At 37.5% G+C, this 19,894-nt stretch overlaps 1 protein-coding gene and 1 long non-coding RNA gene across 7 annotated transcripts in view; one reads left to right on the top strand and one right to left on the bottom strand.

Annotated features, from left to right (window-relative positions):
* IMMP2L (inner mitochondrial membrane peptidase subunit 2) overlaps positions 1-19,894 on the top strand; it is an 848,583-nt gene that overhangs the window by 607,776 nt on the left and 220,913 nt on the right. The gene's annotated exons all lie outside the window — the stretch shown is intronic.
* On the bottom strand, positions 786-18,363 carry LOC111098833. 2 transcript variants are annotated; one of them, XR_005369735.1, is made up of 3 exons: positions 18,221-18,363; positions 17,655-17,771; positions 786-891 (listed from the first exon to the last, which is right to left on the bottom strand). It is a non-coding gene; the product is annotated as an uncharacterized LOC111098833 (long non-coding RNA). The 2 variants fall into 2 exon arrangements; XR_005369734.1 differs by lacking the exon at positions 786-891 and adding an exon at positions 14,593-15,289.

The following is a 19,894-nucleotide window of genomic DNA, read 5'->3' as shown; positions in this document are numbered from 1 at the left end:
CACAAATATATTTTATGATAAAACATTTTAAAAGACTTCTGCATCACAGAGGTCAGGATTATATTCCTTGTCAAGAACCAAGAGTAAGACTAATCTTCATGGCTACTTAAGGGTAGGTCTTTTGTTTTTTTTTGTTTTTAAAGATTTTATTTATTTTTTCATGAGAGACACAGAGAGAAAGAAGCAGAGACACAGGCAGAGGGAGAAGCAGACTCCATGCAGGGAGTCTGATGTGGGACTCGATCCTGGGACTCTGGGATCACGCCCTGAGCTTAAGGCAGACGCTCAACTGCTGATCCACCCAGGTGTCCCGGTCTTTTGGTTTTTAAACTCGTTTGACATTCAGTTTTTGGATGAAGTGAGTAAACTGCACTCCTCCTCACATAGTCACCAATTTCAGACAGAAATAAACACAGACCATTTATTAATATAGATGAAAACATATCAACTTAAATATGGTTGTTTTCAAGTTTCATTGGAACAGCTTTTTAGCAAATGTACTTTGCTGTTCTTGAGCTCCCATTCTTGTGGGTAAAATCGTTATAGTAATCGATTGTCATCATCACTATTTCCTTGCAGATATTTAAACCTTGTGTAACGTATATTTTGTTTTAATTTGGAGTATGAATAAAATGAGTAAGATCAAGTACAAGAGTTAATTAAATGTGTCCTTCTGCTATCTGTTCTTGAATCATGTTTTACTACGAGAGCAGTATAAACTTCTGTTGACTCTGTCCTCCTATTTTTGCCTTAGTCATACTGTCTTCATTAATATATTTTTCTGTCATGGATTGAGATCAGGATCATTCAAGTCACTTACACGTTTAGCAATTAGTGTGCACACGAGAGCAGTCTCCTCCTTTCTTTGCAATGAGTGTTACAGGATGCAGACTGTGAAATGAATGAATAAAAGCTAATTACTTGGCGCACTTAAGAGAGCCAAGTTCACCAGCTTTTAATGTACTTTCATTTAAGTATCCATACTTGATTATTGCTGTGGGTTTTTTTCCTACTGCTACCCAATAAAACAGGAAATTACAAAGATCTTCTGAATGCCTGTCAAGTAGTCTCATATCATTTTACCTCAGACATAATGACAGTGGATCTCCATGGAAATGGTAGGCAGCCTCTCCTATAAAAGTGTATGGCAAAGTGGAGCTGTGACAGTATTTAGAGGAGGGGCCCTCCAAGGGCTGTTTTTCTTTTCAAAGATAGCTCCTTATTTACTCTTTATGCCTAGAAAGACTGCTGTTGCGTGAGGCCATACCCTTGAAATTAGAGTTAACTCAAGACCAAATATCCAAAAGTATGCACAGCTGCTTATTTTCAGTTCATGCAACCTATGAAAAAATAACATAGTTCAATGTTTGAATATATCTGTGTGGAAAATAAAAGCTGGTTTTCCTTTGTCCCTGCTATGTAGCTCTACTATGTTTCTTATCATCTTTTTTTCCTTACCTCTTGTGCCTTGAGTTGATTGTTCACCCAGGCAAAACAAGTTTTAAGAGAGGACCTTTCTCCTGCCAACTGCTACCTATTTTTCCATTGTTATCATGAATAGCCATGAGTGGTTAGAGATAGTTAAAGTTTTTCAATTGTTCCTTTTGTTTTCTCTCTCTTAGAGAAAACACCCTTAACTTTTTCTCCAAAGATAGGTATGAGAGGCTCTGGGGCAATGTAGGGGCAGAGGCATAAGTAAGAGCATTCCTTCAAATTGGTTAACCATCTGTATACCAATTCTGCTTTGGAGTAATAATCACAACACAAAGATGTGGTAAAAAGTGAAACATCCAACAACTATCCACATATTTTTCTCTTACTTGAGATTCCTGTTTTTCAAGTCAGAACTTTATTACCCATAGTTCATTTATGTTATCAGAATATACAATATTTAAAATACAACCTGTCTGTGCAGCCCCCCACTGCAACAGAAACATCAGATAAATGTGGTACCTGCAGCCAAGAGGGCCCCGTGACTGACGGGAAGGATGGGGCTCCTGTAAGGTTTTGCAGGACTCCTTTGGCAAAGGTACTACTAGATTGGACTCTTCTGAGGCCTTCTAACATCTGGAGATCCTTTCCCCGGGGATGATTATTGATTATTATTATTATTATTGATTATTGATTATTATTATTGATTCTAAGATATTGAAGGAAACCAAAAACAAATAAATCCCAATCCCTAAAAAAAAAAAAAAAAAAAAAAAAAAAATCCCAATCCCTGTCCACACCACTGTATGTGCCTACAAAACTACAAATGTCTTCACCAGAAAACTTTTCTCAGTTTTCCTTTAATAAAGTGGATCGGAGAAACTCTGGGGAGAAAAATAAAGTTTGTCCATGTCCTCTTTGGTCAAAGCCTGGCTTCCTGCTGATACAGGCTGGCTGTTCAAAAAAAGAGGTATCCCACATAAAATTACAAGGGGATGGGGGAAGGAAGTTTTAGATAAAACACAGAATTTTAATTTATACTGTGAACTGTTACTTTGTTACACATTAGATTCAATCAGGTGGACTAGCCACTGAGTGACAAGGTGAGCGGAATGTTACCTTAAAGCCTCAGAGAAGGGTAGGCTTTTGATTCCCCAGTACAACTATGAGTAACTACTCCTGGGCAAGTGTGAATCTGGGCTTCTGATGTCGATCAGTAAGATTAAGGCTACAGGGATCCTTGGGTGGCGCAGCGGTTTAGCGCCTGCCTTTGGCCCAGGGCGTGATCCTGGAGACCCGGGATCGAATCCCACGTCGGGCTCCCGGTGCATGGAGCCTGCTTCTCCCTCTGCCTGTGTCTCTGCCTCTCTCTCTCTCTCTCTGTGACTATCATAAATAAATAAAAATTAAAAAAAAAAAATAAAATATTTAAGATTAAGGCTACAATGTGAAATAATCTGTAGGACCTTGGGATATAGTGTTCTCATTAACCTAAGTTCTTGGAAGTCAGTTTCCATTCTATCCCAAAGGAGCACTTAAAGACTGTAATGTTCTAACTGAAAAATGAGATCCTTTGAGTCACAAGTTAGATGAAATTAACAATGTGTTGACAATGTATTTCAGCTATTAAGCAATAATTAACTGTGACCAAAATATTTACGTTTAAATGTTTGACAGATTTTATGAAGAAGTAATGTTTAAGTATAGTAGCCTTAGTGAATTATTTTTAAAGTCTTAGTAACACAAGAGTAGAATCTCTCTTAAAAGTAAAATGATAGTAAAGATTCCTTTCAGGTAAAACCCATTGTATTGAAGAGTTTACTTTTTGTGAGTTCACTTTTTTTTTTAAGAGTTCATCTTCTATTTGTTTCTTTTCTTGTGATATTAATGACACCAAATGCATATGTGCTTTATCTTTATATGGAAAGATCATTTGTTGGGTAAGTGACCCTAACAAAAACTTTATTTTAATTAATTCTCAAAATAGTACGTTTTAAAAAAACTTCTTGGGATGCCTGGGTAGCTCAGTGGTTGAGTGTCTGCCTTTGGCCCAGGGCGGGATCCTGGAGTCCCGGGATCAAGTCCCACATTGGGCTCCCTACATGGATCCTGCTTCTCCCTCTGCCTGTGTCTCTGCCTCTCTCTCTGTCTCTCATGAATAAATAAATAAATAAATATTTAAAAAAATTAAAAAATAAATAAAAAGTAAAAAACTTCTTTCCTGTATTTGTGGTCAAAAGATAGAAGTTTTCTCTAATAGTACAAGATTACTTATATCTTTTTAAAAATTTTTTAAATTCCTATATAGTTAATGTACAGTATTACAAGTAATTACTTATTCTTGAAAAAAAATTTAAAAAGTTATATCCATTTTTCTTCATCATCAAGGCTGATTCATGATCAACAGATGACTCACTGCTTATGCGTTCTTTTTCCTTATTGCAGTCCAAGAGCTAAAATTCAAAGATTGCTGGTGGGACTAGTGTGTTTATGCCTGTGGGCCTGGCCTGGGCGGTCACCACAGCAACTGCCCTGGGCTTGCTTCTTCCTGGGTGGAGATCTGAAATGTGGAAACTCTTTGAAACAACTAATCTAATTGTTGCCATGCAGTGGGGCAAATCAGAAAATCAATCAAGTGCCCCCAGTTTCCAGCTCCTATCTCGTTACACATCAAATGAAAGTCTTGACAATCAATCTAATAAGAAAAACATTATGTCCAAAATTTAGCAAGAAAGCTTGCTAAAGAAATGCCTTGCTCATGATAGATGTCTGGAGCAACAGGTCAGCCTCCTCATCTCTTGGTAGGTGGTGGAAGAATTTTTCATGATCCTAAGTTCTGCTTGAGGTATAGGTCTAATTTCTGTGGGCCTGTCAGCCAAACCCAATCAATAGTGTAAGTGAGAAGAGAAAAAATAACATTTTAAAGCTTCGTTTAATTTTTAAAGTCTTCTCCTAGGGATGTAAATGTGTCAAATGGGTTTAAATGGTTCAAGTAAATTAACAAAAACAAACCCCACCCTTTTAAAATATGTTAACAAATTATAGCAACCTTCATATGATTATGGCTTTTATATCTTGTATACAGTATATGTTTCTATTATGTTTGTTTATTTAAAATTTTAAAAAAATATTTTATTTATTTGAGAGAAAAAGAAAGAGCGCACAGGGAGGGGGAGAGGTAGAGGTAGAAGCAGGCTCCTGGCTTCTAGAAGCAGGGAGCCCAATGTGAAGCTCAGTACTGAGATCATAACCTGAGCCAAAGGCAGACACTTAACCAACTGAGCCACACAGGTGCCCCTATTATGTTTATTTAAATATAATTAATTATTTTAGCATCTCTTTTTACTATCAAGTTCCCTTGGACCAAGAATATCAGGCAGTTGACAAACATCTTAGGATTTTTATATGCAGGGGTCTATGGAAAAGGTAAAGATGTAGAATTGCATTGAAGCCTGAAGTTTACACACTTCTTTACAGTTTGCAAACATTAGCACATACATTCTCTCCTGAAACCTAGGCCTTCCAACAACTTCTTAAATAAGTAACAATTTTTTCCATAATTTTATAAATGCTTCTCTTTTCAAAGCAGAGTGGAATTATTATTTTCATAGCATCTGGGTGGGAGTGGTGAAAAACTAATGGCCTGAAATTTATTCTTATTTAACCAAAGGAAATACTGTTGCTATTAATATGTTTTTCTGGCTAATGGACCAAATCTATAAGGCTACAGGTTCCAGCCGTGCTGCGAGCGCCTTGCAGTGCACTTAGAAATGACACTGCAAGAAGAGATAATTTCTGATGAATGCCAGGGACTCTGGAGAATATAAAAAAGCAACTCCCTGATCAGTTATATCAAAGTAGTCTACTGTTAACTTCTAGGAGAGATGGAGTATCCTCCTTGTGCCAGAGCAATTTTTACTCCCAGTTTTCATATATATGTCAAAATAATGTTCCTTGTGGTGTACCATGGGTAGTTGAGCACATTTGTTATTCCAAGATCCAAGCTTTCACATTACTGAATGAATGAAAATATAATGTGATCCCAGCAAATGCTACCAATCTGAAAAGGAGAATGGAAGAAGAAACAAACATGAGGGGATCATCTCAGGTATTTCATCCCTGGCCTGGTTTCCTTTCATTATTTTGTTTAAATAATGTTGAAGGGTTTAAAACAAAACCCTTCAAAGAAGGAATGATATGAAACAAAGCACCCACCATGGGTTCTCTTGGGCAATTGGATAAGAAATAATGCAGAGGAAAAATGAGGGATGTACAGAGATTCTGATAACAAGTCACTTCTTGCTTTGACGTTAGGCAGTGGAGGAGCTCTGGCTTCCAGCAGATGAGAATCTTGATGTGGGTGTCGGCAACTGCCACTCTCCTGCTGAAACATAGAACTTTCAGATGCTACTTTCTTGTGAAACCTCACCCTACGGGACCAAAACTCCTATCCCTAGCATACGGAACCATCTCCTGTTGGTAGAGAATGGAATTGTGAAAATGTATTTTTGTGCATTTATCATGTATCCCAGTTCAGCCAAGATTATACAATGAGTGGATATAAAATGACATTGATCAAAGCTTATCTCTTTGAACAAAGCTTACGTTTGTTTCAAAGGATAAAAGAAGAAATATTCTTAACTATGAATGTTTCATTGAGGAAGCTGGCAATTCTAATCCCTGTTCCTTTTTCTCACTCATATAACTGGTCATTTACTAAACTATATATAAAAAAATAGTTAAAAGAAAAAGTCAAGGTGTTGAAGAAGGAAAAGGACATCAGTAGAACTGTTGAAATCTAAATCAGGTTTGCAATTTAGTCAATAGTATTAGACCAATGCTAATTTCTTATATTTGGTTACATAAGATATTAACATTAGGGAAATCTGGGTGAAACGTATATGGGTACCCTCCCTACTATTTTTGTAACTCTCTAAGTCTATAAGTATCTCAAACTACTTTTTTGACAAAAACCTCAGACTAGTTATTGGGGGAAAGGGGTGACACGAATATAAACTAAATGAATGGGATATACCCTGTAATGACAAAGTCTTTTTAAAAAGCCTAGGTATAGGAGAGCTAGAAGCTTAGGAATGCCCATCAAATATGAAAATGCGACTTCAAAAGTATAGGATCACATGTAATCAATTTCCAGCATTCAGACTTTCAGATTTACCTGACGCCTAGCAAGAACCTCAATAATGCAGGGTAAATTATGAGATACTCCAACTGAAAGAAGCAAAAAGCCAAGTTACTTCCAAAACCTTTAAAAGAATAGGTCTTCGATGGCTTTTCTACCTCAGAGATATCTGTGAGATGTTTCTGATCCCTCCAGAATAAATGAACTCCCCCCCCCGCCCCCGTGTTTCCCACATCACCACCGCCTATGGCACTTAACAAATCTCAGTGCGTTCCTAACTCGGGTGCCAACCCCTCAAGGCAGATACCTATTTATTGTTTATCTTCCCTCACGCCTTAATTCACAATAGGTACTTGGAGAAGTTTTTTTTTTTTTTCAAGGAATCAGTGAATTTGTTTGGCGTGGGAGGGGGTAAGGGGGGGAGCAGAACATGTACAGTGTAAAACCTTTTTTGTAAGAGCACCTTTGGTTCAGTGTCCTCCCCAGAGTTCAAGTGAGGAACAAGCCATGAGGAAAACACTTCTCTGAAGCCCTTGCCAACTTGAGGGTGCTTGAAATATGCCCTCACTGCTATATAGAATTAAATTTAAATGATCCTGAAAACAAGTGGGGCCTCTATGAGAAAAGCCTTGGGTGGCATAGTCTCAATACATTTGTCAGTTTGTTCTTTTAAAGTTCCATCTGTGGTTTCTAATACTGAAATCCTGGTTACTTGAGGGTATAGGTGAGACGAACATATCTCACAATTTCTACCTGGGCCAGTTTCTGTCTCTTATGGCTCATTTCAATGAGTCCCAAGAGGGCAAATCAATCAAAAATTAATTGCCAGTTATCAGTTTGTCATTTTGAACATGCTATTGAAAGTAAACGGGGAAAAATACCATTTGAAAGAAAATATAATGAAAAGAGAAAGTCAGGCAGAAGTCAGCATATGGAAATGGATCATCCTCAAACAGCCCTGGACTGGCTTTGACTTCATCGAAGCATCCTGTACCATGGTTGGTGCGTTTAGTATGCAGTGTGGGTGCTGCTGTTTGAAGATTATTAAGTTTGACCTAGATTTTATTGGTGTTCACTCTAATCTACTCAATTATCTTTGGGGGTTTTCATGTGTCTCTGGGAAGGATGAAGCACTGACTTCGACTGGCATATTGAGTAGTTGTAAAGATTTGATAAAATGCTAATTGATAATAATCAAAAGCTTGAGTCACTACTTTGATAAATATTTTCTTGTTTTTTTGAAAATTATTAGAGAAATTCCTTTTTAATGAAAAGAGGAGTGGCTTAGTAAGAAAGAATCCCAGGAAGAGGGAAATAAAAGTAAGGATCCGATTTCGCTGGTATCTTTGTAGCTCCCACATCTTAGATCGGAGGATCATGGTGAAAGGCACCAACATTCTAGAGCTGTAGGTTCAGGAGTAACCATCAGAGGCCATAAACATTTCCTTCTCTGAATTCTAAGTCTAAATGCAAATCGCTCAGGCCCGAAAAATCTCCATTTTCTTAAATGACATCCAGAGAACACAGACTTATAACTCCCTTGATAATAATTTCATAATCTGTGTTTTGAGACACCCAATTTCTCCTGTCTCTCAGGCCACATTAGTAACCTTGTAAGAACTAGAGCAAACAGAAGAGAAATGCCTGCGAGAGAGACTTGCACACCTAACACTGGCATATTTAGCTCCTGTTGCTCGCTGGTGGCCTCTCGTCGGGGACATGGTAGATGCCTAGGAGTGGAGCAGAAGGTGGGACGTAGGTAGAAGAGGCTTGACTTTTATTTAAATAACAACAAAAAGGACAGCAGCATTCTAGTGATCACTTTTATTACTATGATCACTAGTGATCATTAATACTTTCTTGGTGCATCTCCCTGTTTTCTCAGTTAGATTCTGAAAATTGTTCATTTTGCTTATATATTTTTTATTTTCACTCATTTCTGATGATTCATTTAGAGATTTAATATTTTTTTCTTTTGCTTGGCAACTGCACTTTTCTTTCGTTATTAATTTTTTAAAAAATAAATTTATTTTTTATTGGTGTTCAATTTGCCAACATACAGAATAACACCCAGTGCTCATCCTGTCAAGTGCCCCCCTCAGTGCCTGTCACCCATTCACCCCCACCCCCCGCCCTCCTCCCCTTCCACCACCCCTAGTTCGTTTCCCAGAGTTAGGAGTCTTTATGTTCTGTCTCCCTTTCTGATATTTCCCACACATTTCTTCTCCCTTCCCTTCTATTCCCTTTATTCCTCAGCCATTAGAAATGACAAATACCCACCATTTGCTTCAACGAGGATGGAACTGGAGGGTCTCATGCTGAGTGAAATGAGTCAATCGGAGAAGGACAAACATTATATGTTCTCATTCATTTGGGGAATATAAATAATAGTGAAAGGGAATTTCATTATTAATTTTTAAAAGTATATACTACTTTAACATGCCTCAGATATTTTTAAAAATGGGATGGAATGCAAGATACTGTCTTACCTTGTCTTTCACCTCCCTCTTCATCCCCCTCCTTCCAGAGACTCTATAAACACGTATGCAAGCAGAAAAGTATTCATTTACTTTCTGCTTGTCCTTCTTCTCTGGTATTTTTAATGGAAGAGCATGGCCTGGGATCAGACTGACTTGGATTCTCAGTTCTTCATCGCTAATATGAGCTAATAATGTCATCTTCACAGGACAGTTAGAAAGGTTAAATGAGACAAGGAATGTAAAAAACTTACCACTATTTCTGACATGCAGCTAGTGCTCAGTGAGCATGATTATCATTATTTATAACCTTTGAATGAATGGAGGGGCGTGAAAAGAAAAAAATGCATTCATTTCCAAGGGCTGCCAGAACAAATTACCACAATCTTGGAGGCTTAAAACAATAGAAATGTCTTCTTTCCCATTTCTTGAAGCCAGAAGTCTGTTTATAGGGTGGTACTCTGCGCTTTGCTTCTTCCACTTCTGGTTGTTGACATGTTCCTAGGCTCTAGGCTGTCTGTATTGATTTAAAGATTTTATTTATTTATTCATTCATTCATGAAAGACACAGAGAGAGAGAGAGAGGCAGAGACACAGGCAGAGGGAGAAGCAGGCTCCATGCTGGGAGCCCGACGTGGGACTCGATCCCGGGATCCAGGACCAGCCCTGGGCTGAAGGCAGGCGCTAAATGGCTGCGCCACCCAGGGATCCCTGTCTGTATGGATTTAATCTCCACCTCCTTGTTCCTCTGTGTGTCTCTTATAATGACTTGTCACTGGATTTAGGGCCTGCCCAGATCACGGAGGATAATCTCATCTCAAGATCCTTAACTGAATTACATCTGCAAAGACCCTTTTCCCCAATAAGGCCCCATTTGGGGATTAGAGATGACCGGAATTACAATGCAGGCTTATCTTTTGGGATGGAGGGGACACCAACCAATCCAATTAAAATGTGTGTTTTTTTTTTCTTTTTTTGCTTATTTCAGGATGATTCATTTAATAATACAGATGATTCATTTGATAATACAGAAGGTATCCTTGAGAACCGTTAATGTACTGCAAACCGTCATACTGCAAACATGGAAGCATTAATTGGCATTTTGTTTTATATCAGTATCACACATAGTGATACTCACATAGTGAAAGTTTACTGGCAACCTACAAAATATAAAATTATCAAATTGGTGGTAATAAAATAGGCATAAATATTATTTTTTTTGCCAATAAATTGTTTGGTTTTCCTGCCACTCTTTGGCGCTATATGTATGTTTGTGCAGGGAATAGGGAAGGAAATGGAGTCGGAGGTTTAAAGAAAAAAAAAAAAGGATACACTGATGAGGATTTTAATCCCACCTGAGAACAGAAACTTGAATCGGCTTGTCACATCTTTAAGGATTCACTTTTACTCTCTGTTGTAAGTTTCCTATCCCAATGGGGACCCACCTTCTGTACATAATAGTGGAATGGCCTATTCATGCTGTCCTAGTGCAAAAGAGATGGAAGATATAGAGGCGTCCAGATGTATTTCCTCTATATCTTTTGGAACAACAAGAGGAGAGAGAATATTAAAATTTTTGTTTGGAATACATATGATTCTGCTTCAAAGAACCGCCATTTCTAAGAAAGGAGACTCTTGATTGCTATACAAGCATTCAAACAGAGGTAACTTATGCTACAAAGTCTTCATTTCATCCACCAGTATCATCATCATCACTGCAATGTCCTAAATCTGTATATGGCCAAGACACTGATTTCTAATTCTGATTTCTTTTGCAGTTGATTAACTTATAGCAACGTCATACGTCCATAAAGTAATCGAGTGCTAGAGGCATTGTCTGTGATGTTAGCCTTTTCATAAACATTTTTTTAGTTGGCAGAATGTAAAAACTCTTGGCCATGTTAAACAATTAACCTCTCACTGGCTAAGAAATGCCTTACTAGTCTTTTTAATTCACTCCTCAGCCTATGTGTTAGGAATGCTTTAAGAGATGTATGATTTTCACTAGTAAATAGCTTCCAGTGTATTATTAAACTTTTCACCCTTAAAGCTTTTCTAAATCCTACTCAGAGATATGCTTTCCTCTCTTAATTAACAGAATATTTTCACTGATGCAACTTTGTTTGGTGGTTTTTTGAGGAAGGTAAAACTTAGTTCTGTTTGATATTTGTCCAGCAAGATTATTCTTGGCCCTCCAGTATTGATGCAATCTCATTGTCAGATCTAAAGTGGAAGGGTGGGATGCCTGGGTGGCTCAGTGATTAAGCGTCTGCCTTCTGCTCAGGTCACAATCCCGGGGTCCTGGGATCGAGTCCTGCATCAGGCTCCCTGCAGGGAGCCTGCCTCTCCCTCTGCCTTTGCCTTTAAAAGTTTTAAAAAAACTTTTAAAAAATAAGTGGAAGGACAGGGTATATGCATAGGTCTCACCTATTGTCCAATACCCAGTGGTTATTAATCTTACCAGGACCTTCCTGTTGCAGGTGAGACATCTGTCCCTCCCTACTTCCTTCTCCATCCCTAAGGAAGACTGCATGTTACCAAGCAGTCCTTAGTCAGACTTTGGATTTCTTTGACATCACATCAAAAACCACAACTACCCAACTTTACTGCCCCCAGTTTTTTTTTTTTTTCTAACTCTTCTTCACTCACATATTTTTACCACGAGATAATCTCAACCTTCCCAAATTCATTTGCCACTCTCTAGTCCCTCTCTAGCCATGTCTGTCCTCCCTGTCATTGCTGTCTCCTAGGATATGTCGTCCCTGGATGGATGGAAAGGAGCAGGTTCTCATGGGATGCTGGGACAGCAGGGCAGAGAAGAGGTAGCTACCTCAATTTTATATAGGTTGTAAACTTTGATTTTTAAGGAGCAAATAGCAACTGCTTCCCAGAAACTCTCTGGCATTTAGTCAAACTTTTGCTTGCTTTCTTGTTTTCACATGACATTAAAACAAAACAAAACAAAACCCAAATACTGAATTGTATAAAATAGAGATAAGAGTTTCTCTAACTTAAAAAAAAAAGTATCCTACTCACATGAGGTGAGCAATCTTAACATTTAAATGTCTTTTCCAATAATTTTTAATGCTCATAGAACCGTATTTGTACATCCCTGAATGTATTTGACTTTTTTTAAAATCCAAAATTTGGATTTTCTCTAACTTTATACTTCTAGTCTGAGATCTATCATGAACATTGTCTATGTCATCACAGTCTAATTTGCAGGGCACCTGTGTGGCTCAGTGGTTGAGTGTCTGCCTTTGTCTTGGGTCGTGATCCCGGGGTCCTGGGATCGAGTCCCACCTCAGGTTCACTGCATGGAGCCTGCTTCTCCCTCTGCCTGTGTCTCTGCCTCTCTCTGTGTGTCTCTCATGAATAAGTAAATAAAATCTTAAAAAAAAAAATCTAGTTCATTATTTGTCATCTGTGCCCAGCATTCCTCAGTTTAAATGTCTTATAAATTTTAAGCCATTTATTCATTGTTGAATGCATATTGTTTATAATTTTCCTGCTATTACAAATAATGTTGCAGTGCTCATGTTCATACAAGCTTTACGATTGCTTCTGCTGTATGGAGTCTCAAATTTGCTGGGCTTAGAGATTCACACTTTTTAAAATCTAGTAGTTTCAGCCAAATTGCATGTTAAAAAAAAAGGTGGGGGAGGGATAAATGATTTTACCCCCTCTCATGTATAGTGTACTTGAGAATTTTTATCTTTGATTTGTTTGTATATTTATTTCTTGCATTTAACTGGATACTGGAAAGGAGTGTATATCTGTAAGGCTAGACTTATGTTTTGGGGTATGGATGCCTAACCACTATGGTTAACATTGCATGTACCATAGAAAGCCTCCTAGGAACCCCTTCCCCCTCCCAAGAGGAGAAATTTCTAAGTGCATTTACTGTGATTTCAGTAGCAGAAATTATTTTGATACATATTTACTATCCCATCAAGTACCTGAAATAAATACATGAATTTTCTGGGAAATGTTGAAAAGAATTTGAAGGATTAGACAAGTAGTAGCAGTAATAATTGTCTCTTCCTTCCTTGATAAGTGTGGGTTAAGGTAGAGAAAATATTTTTGCATGCATTTCCAGGAATAGAGAATAGGAATATTGTTGTCAAGATGGAGAAATAAAAACATATGCAATTCTGTACAGTGGCATGCCTTTAATTCCTGACCCCCCAGAGGATTTCTTCAAAACTCCCCTTTCAGCCTCTTTTAGTCAACTTGGTGTAATAGGGGTACTTATTTCTCACATATAAATCTCCCTATTTGTACAGTTTCTGATGTACTGTCTAAACAAGGACAAGTCATTGATTCTTTATTCTTCTGTTTTTGTGTCCATGAAGATAGAATAATATCCACATAATAGAAATTAGACCTTCACTGCTAAAATCAAGTTTGCAGAATGCTTAAAAACCCTTGGAGGGAAAGGTAATTTTAGCATAAATTAATGCTTTTTGATTTACATTTTGTAATGTATTTTTAATTTTACTTTTGTGAGCTGAATTTGAATTCATGCATTTTTATAACTTCTGTCTTTTAGATTTAAACTTCTTACCATACACGATAGCTTAGGTAAATGGTTGTGAAGAAGTGTGTACTTGGTGGTTGTGTAATTTCCTGTCCTGTGGCTGTGTGTATATTCTAATTTTAATTTCTAATTGCTCATATTTATGCCTTGTCTTCAGTAAAAAGCATTCAAAAATTCCTTTTATATATGCAGAATTATTGATGGTTTATTTGAGTGGTGTCTTGAAGAAATGGCTAATACACACACATACACACAGACACATGTTTATATATATAAAAATATGTATACGTATATATACAGACACATATATTTATGTATATATAAGTGGTTATGTATATTCATAAACACATAAACATGCTTCACATATACTTAAGAGTAAATTATAGTGTTTTTTCTTAAATACCTTTGATTTTCACACATCCTGCCATCTCCCATTTGGTACCTTCTATATTAAATCTCATTAACATGAGCCTGCAGGGAGAATGTTGAAATAAAAGCTTCTCCTGAATCAAAAAAAATATCATCTTCAGTGACTAGGTATTAATATTATGTGTCCAAACTACTAGAATTATGTATTGCCAACCAAAAATAATGAGTGAGAAGATAAGATTATCATGAGCTCCATTTGTCAGGAGGATGTCTCCACTTGATGAAGTCACTCATCACCTGAAGCAAATTTGATAGATGAGATTCATCACCTTTCCCCCAAATGTGACCCAGTCTTCTGCTTGATATAACAGTCTCCTCATCTCACAGACTTCAAACTATGGAGTCAGCTCTGACGCCTTTCTCAGCTCAACAATTAATCTATGATAAAAATGGCAAAGTCTTGGGGCTACTTCTTTTCACAATGTTGTTGTCTCACATCAAACTTTTCAGCATTTGTAATAATGAATATCCCCCTACTGGTTTATGGTCTACTCTTGGGGCACCTAGCTCTGGGTTGGGGGCATTATAGGAACTAAGTAAATATATGTTGAATGAGTGGATAAACCCTACAAAGATTCATTGTAATAGTTTATTAAAGTACAACTCTCATCAAGTTACTCTGCAGCCTGCAGATTCTCGGTAGATCTCAGATAGCAACAGGGGAAAGACCAAACTCCTCACTGTAGTGTTAAGAGCCATTGAGAACTTGCTGTCCTTGTTTTGTTTTTATCGCTACTCTCCTCTGGATGTTCTGTTGCAGTCATGCTAATTTTTAAACCAGCTCTAATATTTCATGCTTCACCCCAGGTCTATCATGCCTTGTTCCTTTAGTCTGTATTTTCAGGCCGGATGCCAGGGTGTTGTATACTCTAGAATCACCTAACCTGTCCATTCTCCTCTAAGCCAAAGGCTTAACTTCCATGCTTAAAAGTTCACCTAATCAACTTTGATCCACATTAGTATCTCCTTCCTTGGTGCTCCCAAGGAAGTACCACTCTTCCTTAACACTGCCATTTTTTCTTGAATACTAGGCTTCTTCTCCTAACTCGTGACGGTAAGAATCTTCTGTACTCTTCTCTTCCCCTGAGGAATGCAGATATAGCTTTCTGAACAGTGGGAATGGTAGGTGGAATTTATAATCTCTGAGTGTCTGCAGATAGAGGATGGAGAAGGATGAATGGAGCAGGAGGTTGCTATTGTAGACTGCATCAGGGTAGAGGGGAGTTCAGCACAGAGGCTGGGACAGTTCCTGTAACACCCAGAGAGTAGCCTCTGAAAGAGAAGGAAGTTCACCAAAATAAAAAGCTCTAGAAATGAATGTTTCCTTCTTCAAAATTTTGCTTTAGTATAAGCCTGTTTCCTGGGCTGCAGAACTAGAGTAATTTCATGGCATTGTACTCTGGCCATTAATGCACTGGAAGTTTGTTCGAGAACCTTTAGGCGAAAGTCGTATAACCTCATTACACCCTATCATGCCTCATAAGGTACTTCTTTTAGGGCCGTCAATAAGTGAATTTCTATATAAAATGGACTCATTTTTCTTCGGACTGAATATGCAATTATCTCATCTACCTTGACTAAACTATTTATTTAGGCACCTAACCAGCTGAATAAACAAAATCACTGCATTAATATTCTTAATTCTGCCAGCAAAGTGCACCACGGTTTGGTTACTGCTCACAATTTCTCCCTCATTTCGTACTACTCCCCCACTCTCCTTGCCTTCCCACTACTCTTTCTTTGAGTTACTCAAGTCCCCAGGATTTCCTCTGGGACACAGGACTTTCGTGTATGTTCTCAATCTAACCTGAAATGTCCCTTCCCTACACAGTCCTCTTCACTCTCCCAGGCTAGGTCACATTCCTCTGTTAGAAATATTTGTGGCTTCGGGTACCTTTCACATAGTTCATAGGACAGCTAAGTTCTTAACACATTGTTGGGTGATGACTTGATTAATGTCCATCTTTCCCACGAGAATTGAAGTTCTTTGAAAAGATGGACTGTATCTAATTTTTGCTCATTTTTGTATCCCAGTATCTATAAGGTACTCAGTAAATGTATAATAAATGAAGTGAGAATTTAAATTTCACTTGTGAACCCCGTTATTTTACTACTCCATAGATACAGTTTTCTATAACATTGTTATCCCTGTTCTCTAAACCCTCTAATATACCAAAAAAAAAAAAAAATCCAAATACATGTGAAAAGACTTCTAAGCATAAATAGTTGAAAACAGGGCTTTGCTTGTTACATAATTGCCTATCTAGCCAAATATTAATTTTTGTATTTTCCACAATAAAGAGGGTATGTTGACAGTTTTTTTAAGGATAGAGTACCTTCCTCCATGTGGTTTTGGAAACCTTAAATACAATTTAAGCACCAATATTTGTCTGATTCCTGGGAAGAATATACACAGAAATATCTGAAACATCCTCAAAGCCTGGTACATTTCAATAGAGGGAGCATAATGCTTTTACTACTCTACTTTGTTGTACAGAGTTTTCTCAGTAGAGTGAACACTAAATCAGTTATCCAGCAAGTTCATATTAAAGGCAAGATGTTCAAAGAATTATTCCACAAGACTTCTTATGCCTAGATCTTCAAGGAATGCCTGCATGGTTTAGTGATACTAAACTATAAATAATTCTGAAGGAGAGAGAGAAGTTTGATGGCTTAATAAGAAAGGGGTCAGTTCACTCTGGACCCTGAGGTTGCGAATGCAGAGATACTGTTTGTAAAGATAAAGCTTTTTTCTCCTTCCATAGCCGATTTTCTGAATTTCTTAGCAAGAATCTGCTTTGACTTTCTTACTACTTTCCTGAGTATACCCATAAACCAAAAGATAGGCGATGTTTGAGTACAGCTGCCTAGAAAACAGCATACATGGTCAATGTGTTCACCTCCCTGCCTCTCCCTCATGAGCCACATCCAGTCAAGAAGTGACTACTGTCAGTTCTGCCACAGGACTGTCTTGACTGTTATGTCTTCTACCTCTCCATTCTAGGAATGTCCATGTTCAGCACCAACAACCTACTAAGCATTCTCTCACTTTGGGGTTTGGCCCCCACCCACCCGACAGTCCCTCTCTCTCACTATTGACATGGTGGTTCTTCTGAAATACAAATCTAACCACTCTATCATTTAAAAACTTTAAATGACCCATAGCAACAACAACAACACATTAATATAAAAATTGTAACATATGCCAGTACCATTCAAAGTATTTTACATATATTAAGTCATGACTGTGTCCTGAGACAGTAAATCTAGAAACTGTTAGTAGTCATCACTTTTCTATAATAATAAAGTTGATGTTGGGTGAGTACCTGTTTTGACCAGGCACTGTTCTCAGCACACACCTGACAATCCTGACAATATTAACTTCATCTAATCCCAACAACATTTCATGAATAACGACCTTTTTTTTTTAATTGTGGAAACTAAATTGTGAATCATTAACAAAAGGTTAAGCATCTTGCCCGAGGTAATATGGCTAATGAGTGGAAACACAGCATTCAAACCCAGACAGACTAGCTCCAGAGTCCATGTTCTGAAGTCCTGCTCCTGCTGCCTTTCCAGAGAAGCTCCCTGATTTTAGTGCCTTATTCGCCAACTTATCCGGCTTTCCTTCACCAACCTCAGTTTCCATTGGCATTGCATTCTTCTGACTTCTATCACACTGAACTACACAGATGCTCTTGTAAATGAATCCTTCTCCTGGACCACGTTGGCTCACTCAAGCTCTTCATTGCTTCTGTAAAACATTTGTCTGAGGTTATGACCCAGCATGTTCACAGCTGAAAGGTTACACACTAGTAATACTATGTACTCTTGTTCCCACCTGCTAAAACGGACAGCCTAAAGAAAAAAAAAATCAGCTGTAGTTATTTCCAAACATATTTATGCTAGTTTTGCCTATTATGGTCCACATTTACTTTAATTATTATATGAATTGATGAAATATGAATAAGAAAGAAAGAGTCAAGTGTCTTGAAAGACTAATGTACAATGAGTTTTCTTTTTTAAAACAGCGGTCACATATGATCAGACAACTATAAATGCCTGGGAAAAATTTGTGAAAGTCTAGAATGCTTTTTTATTCAGATTTTGAAATATGATTTTTAAAGTTTTTACTCCAATGTAAAGAAGCTTAACTGGGAATTCTAAACGCTGTTATATGAATATGGTTTAGAAAAGATTTACCAGAGCTTCAAATTTTGAGCGTCTACCCAAAGAGAATGACTTCTTATCTCAATAAATTGAATTAGTTGAGCATTATGTGCTTCGTAATACAATGATATGATTAAGAAATGAATGTATGAGGGGTGCCTGGGTGGCTCAGTTGGTCTGCCTTTTGATTTTGGCTGAGGTCATGATCTCAGGATTGTGACATCAAGCCCTGGGTGTGTCTCTGCACTAGGTGTAGAGCCTGCTTAAGATTCTCTCTCACACTCTCCCTCTGCCCCTCCTGTACTTGCAGTCACTCTCTCTCTCTAAAGAAAAAGAAATATGAATTTATAATTTCTTTTAGTATAGTTCCATCCCTTGCCAACTTAAAAAATATCACTCTGACAAATATCAATCTGGATTGTGTTGGATGCGAGGATATCTGTCTTTGGAATATGATACCATACTTAGTGTCACACCCACATGCTAGCCAAACCACAGAACTTAGGGTTCTTCCAGTATTTACCTATGAGGCACTTTCTGATGTCTCATTTTCTGCCTTTGAATGTGCTTCCCTTTTGCCTGAAATGCCTTTTCCTAACCTTCTTTTTGCTAACTGATTCATCTGTTAGTTTTAGATATTACCAAGTCTGCAATATCTTTCCTTCCTTTCAAGATTGGCTGTATATTTCTCTAAATGTCTATTAGAAGCAACTACCGAGACAAAATGTATTGTAATTAAAAATTTGGAGGAAATGAATGTATTCAGCCTTTTTTCTACACTTTTTTTTTTCTCTTATGGGGAAGACATGGTAGGATGGTTTTTAAAAATAGAATGAAAAGTAATAAACCTTTCTAATCCTAGTTTCCCATCCAAAATAAATTTACAGGGTAATCACATACTTGGCTATGACTTAAAGATTAATAATATTTCGGTGCTGAGGATAGAACCCATATGACAAAGGAATCATACGAAATTTTGATTTGAGAATACCAAGCTCCAAAACTTGATTTTTTTTAAAGTATCGTGATCATTCTGATTATTTTTGAAAGGGAAAGCTGTTAGTAATAGTTATGCAACTTCAAAGCAGATTACAAAATTTGGTATATAACTAGCAGTAAACAACAAAGTAGGGTTCAGGTGGATGTAGTGGTTTCCATGGTAAGCCTGTTTCATCTAATCAAAGTGATACTTTGTAATCATGAAGAGGATATAATTATAAGCATTTATTATCTAAGTGGGATGATTTTTGATAAGGGTAAAACAGGATTGCTTTTATTAGAATGAGACAGAAATCCAATCAGAAGGTATAAAGATTATGGTAATTATGTGGTTCTGGTGCTTAAGAGAGAACATATGCTTCTCTTGGACTCACTTCCACTGGCGAATAGCCATTTAACCTAAGATGCACTAGAGCTGTGAAGCTGCAGTACTTAAATGTTGTGCTTCCCTAGTGATCTGTCTATATAGCAAGCCCCCAAAACAAGCGGGTGAGATGAATGCAGTTACGTCTCAATAAGAACCATTACCCCAAGGGTGAAGTGGCCACACACCATGTACACCAAAATATTATCTCTATAATCAATAGGAACTTGGTATGTGTAGGAAGCAAGGGCTCTACTATAGGTAGAGATTCATGGATTTGAATATATCTGGAAGTGGAAGAACAGTTTTCAGTGACAGCTCAACATTCAACTGCGTCCATTTTG

The sequence above is a fragment of the Canis lupus genome, chromosome 14 (genome assembly GCF_011100685.1).
Source record: "Canis lupus familiaris isolate Mischka breed German Shepherd chromosome 14, alternate assembly UU_Cfam_GSD_1.0, whole genome shotgun sequence".
Classification (NCBI taxonomy): domain Eukaryota; kingdom Metazoa; phylum Chordata; class Mammalia; order Carnivora; family Canidae; genus Canis; species Canis lupus.
Note: the sequence above shows the minus strand (reverse complement) of the source record. Positions and strands in the feature narration are given on the sequence as shown.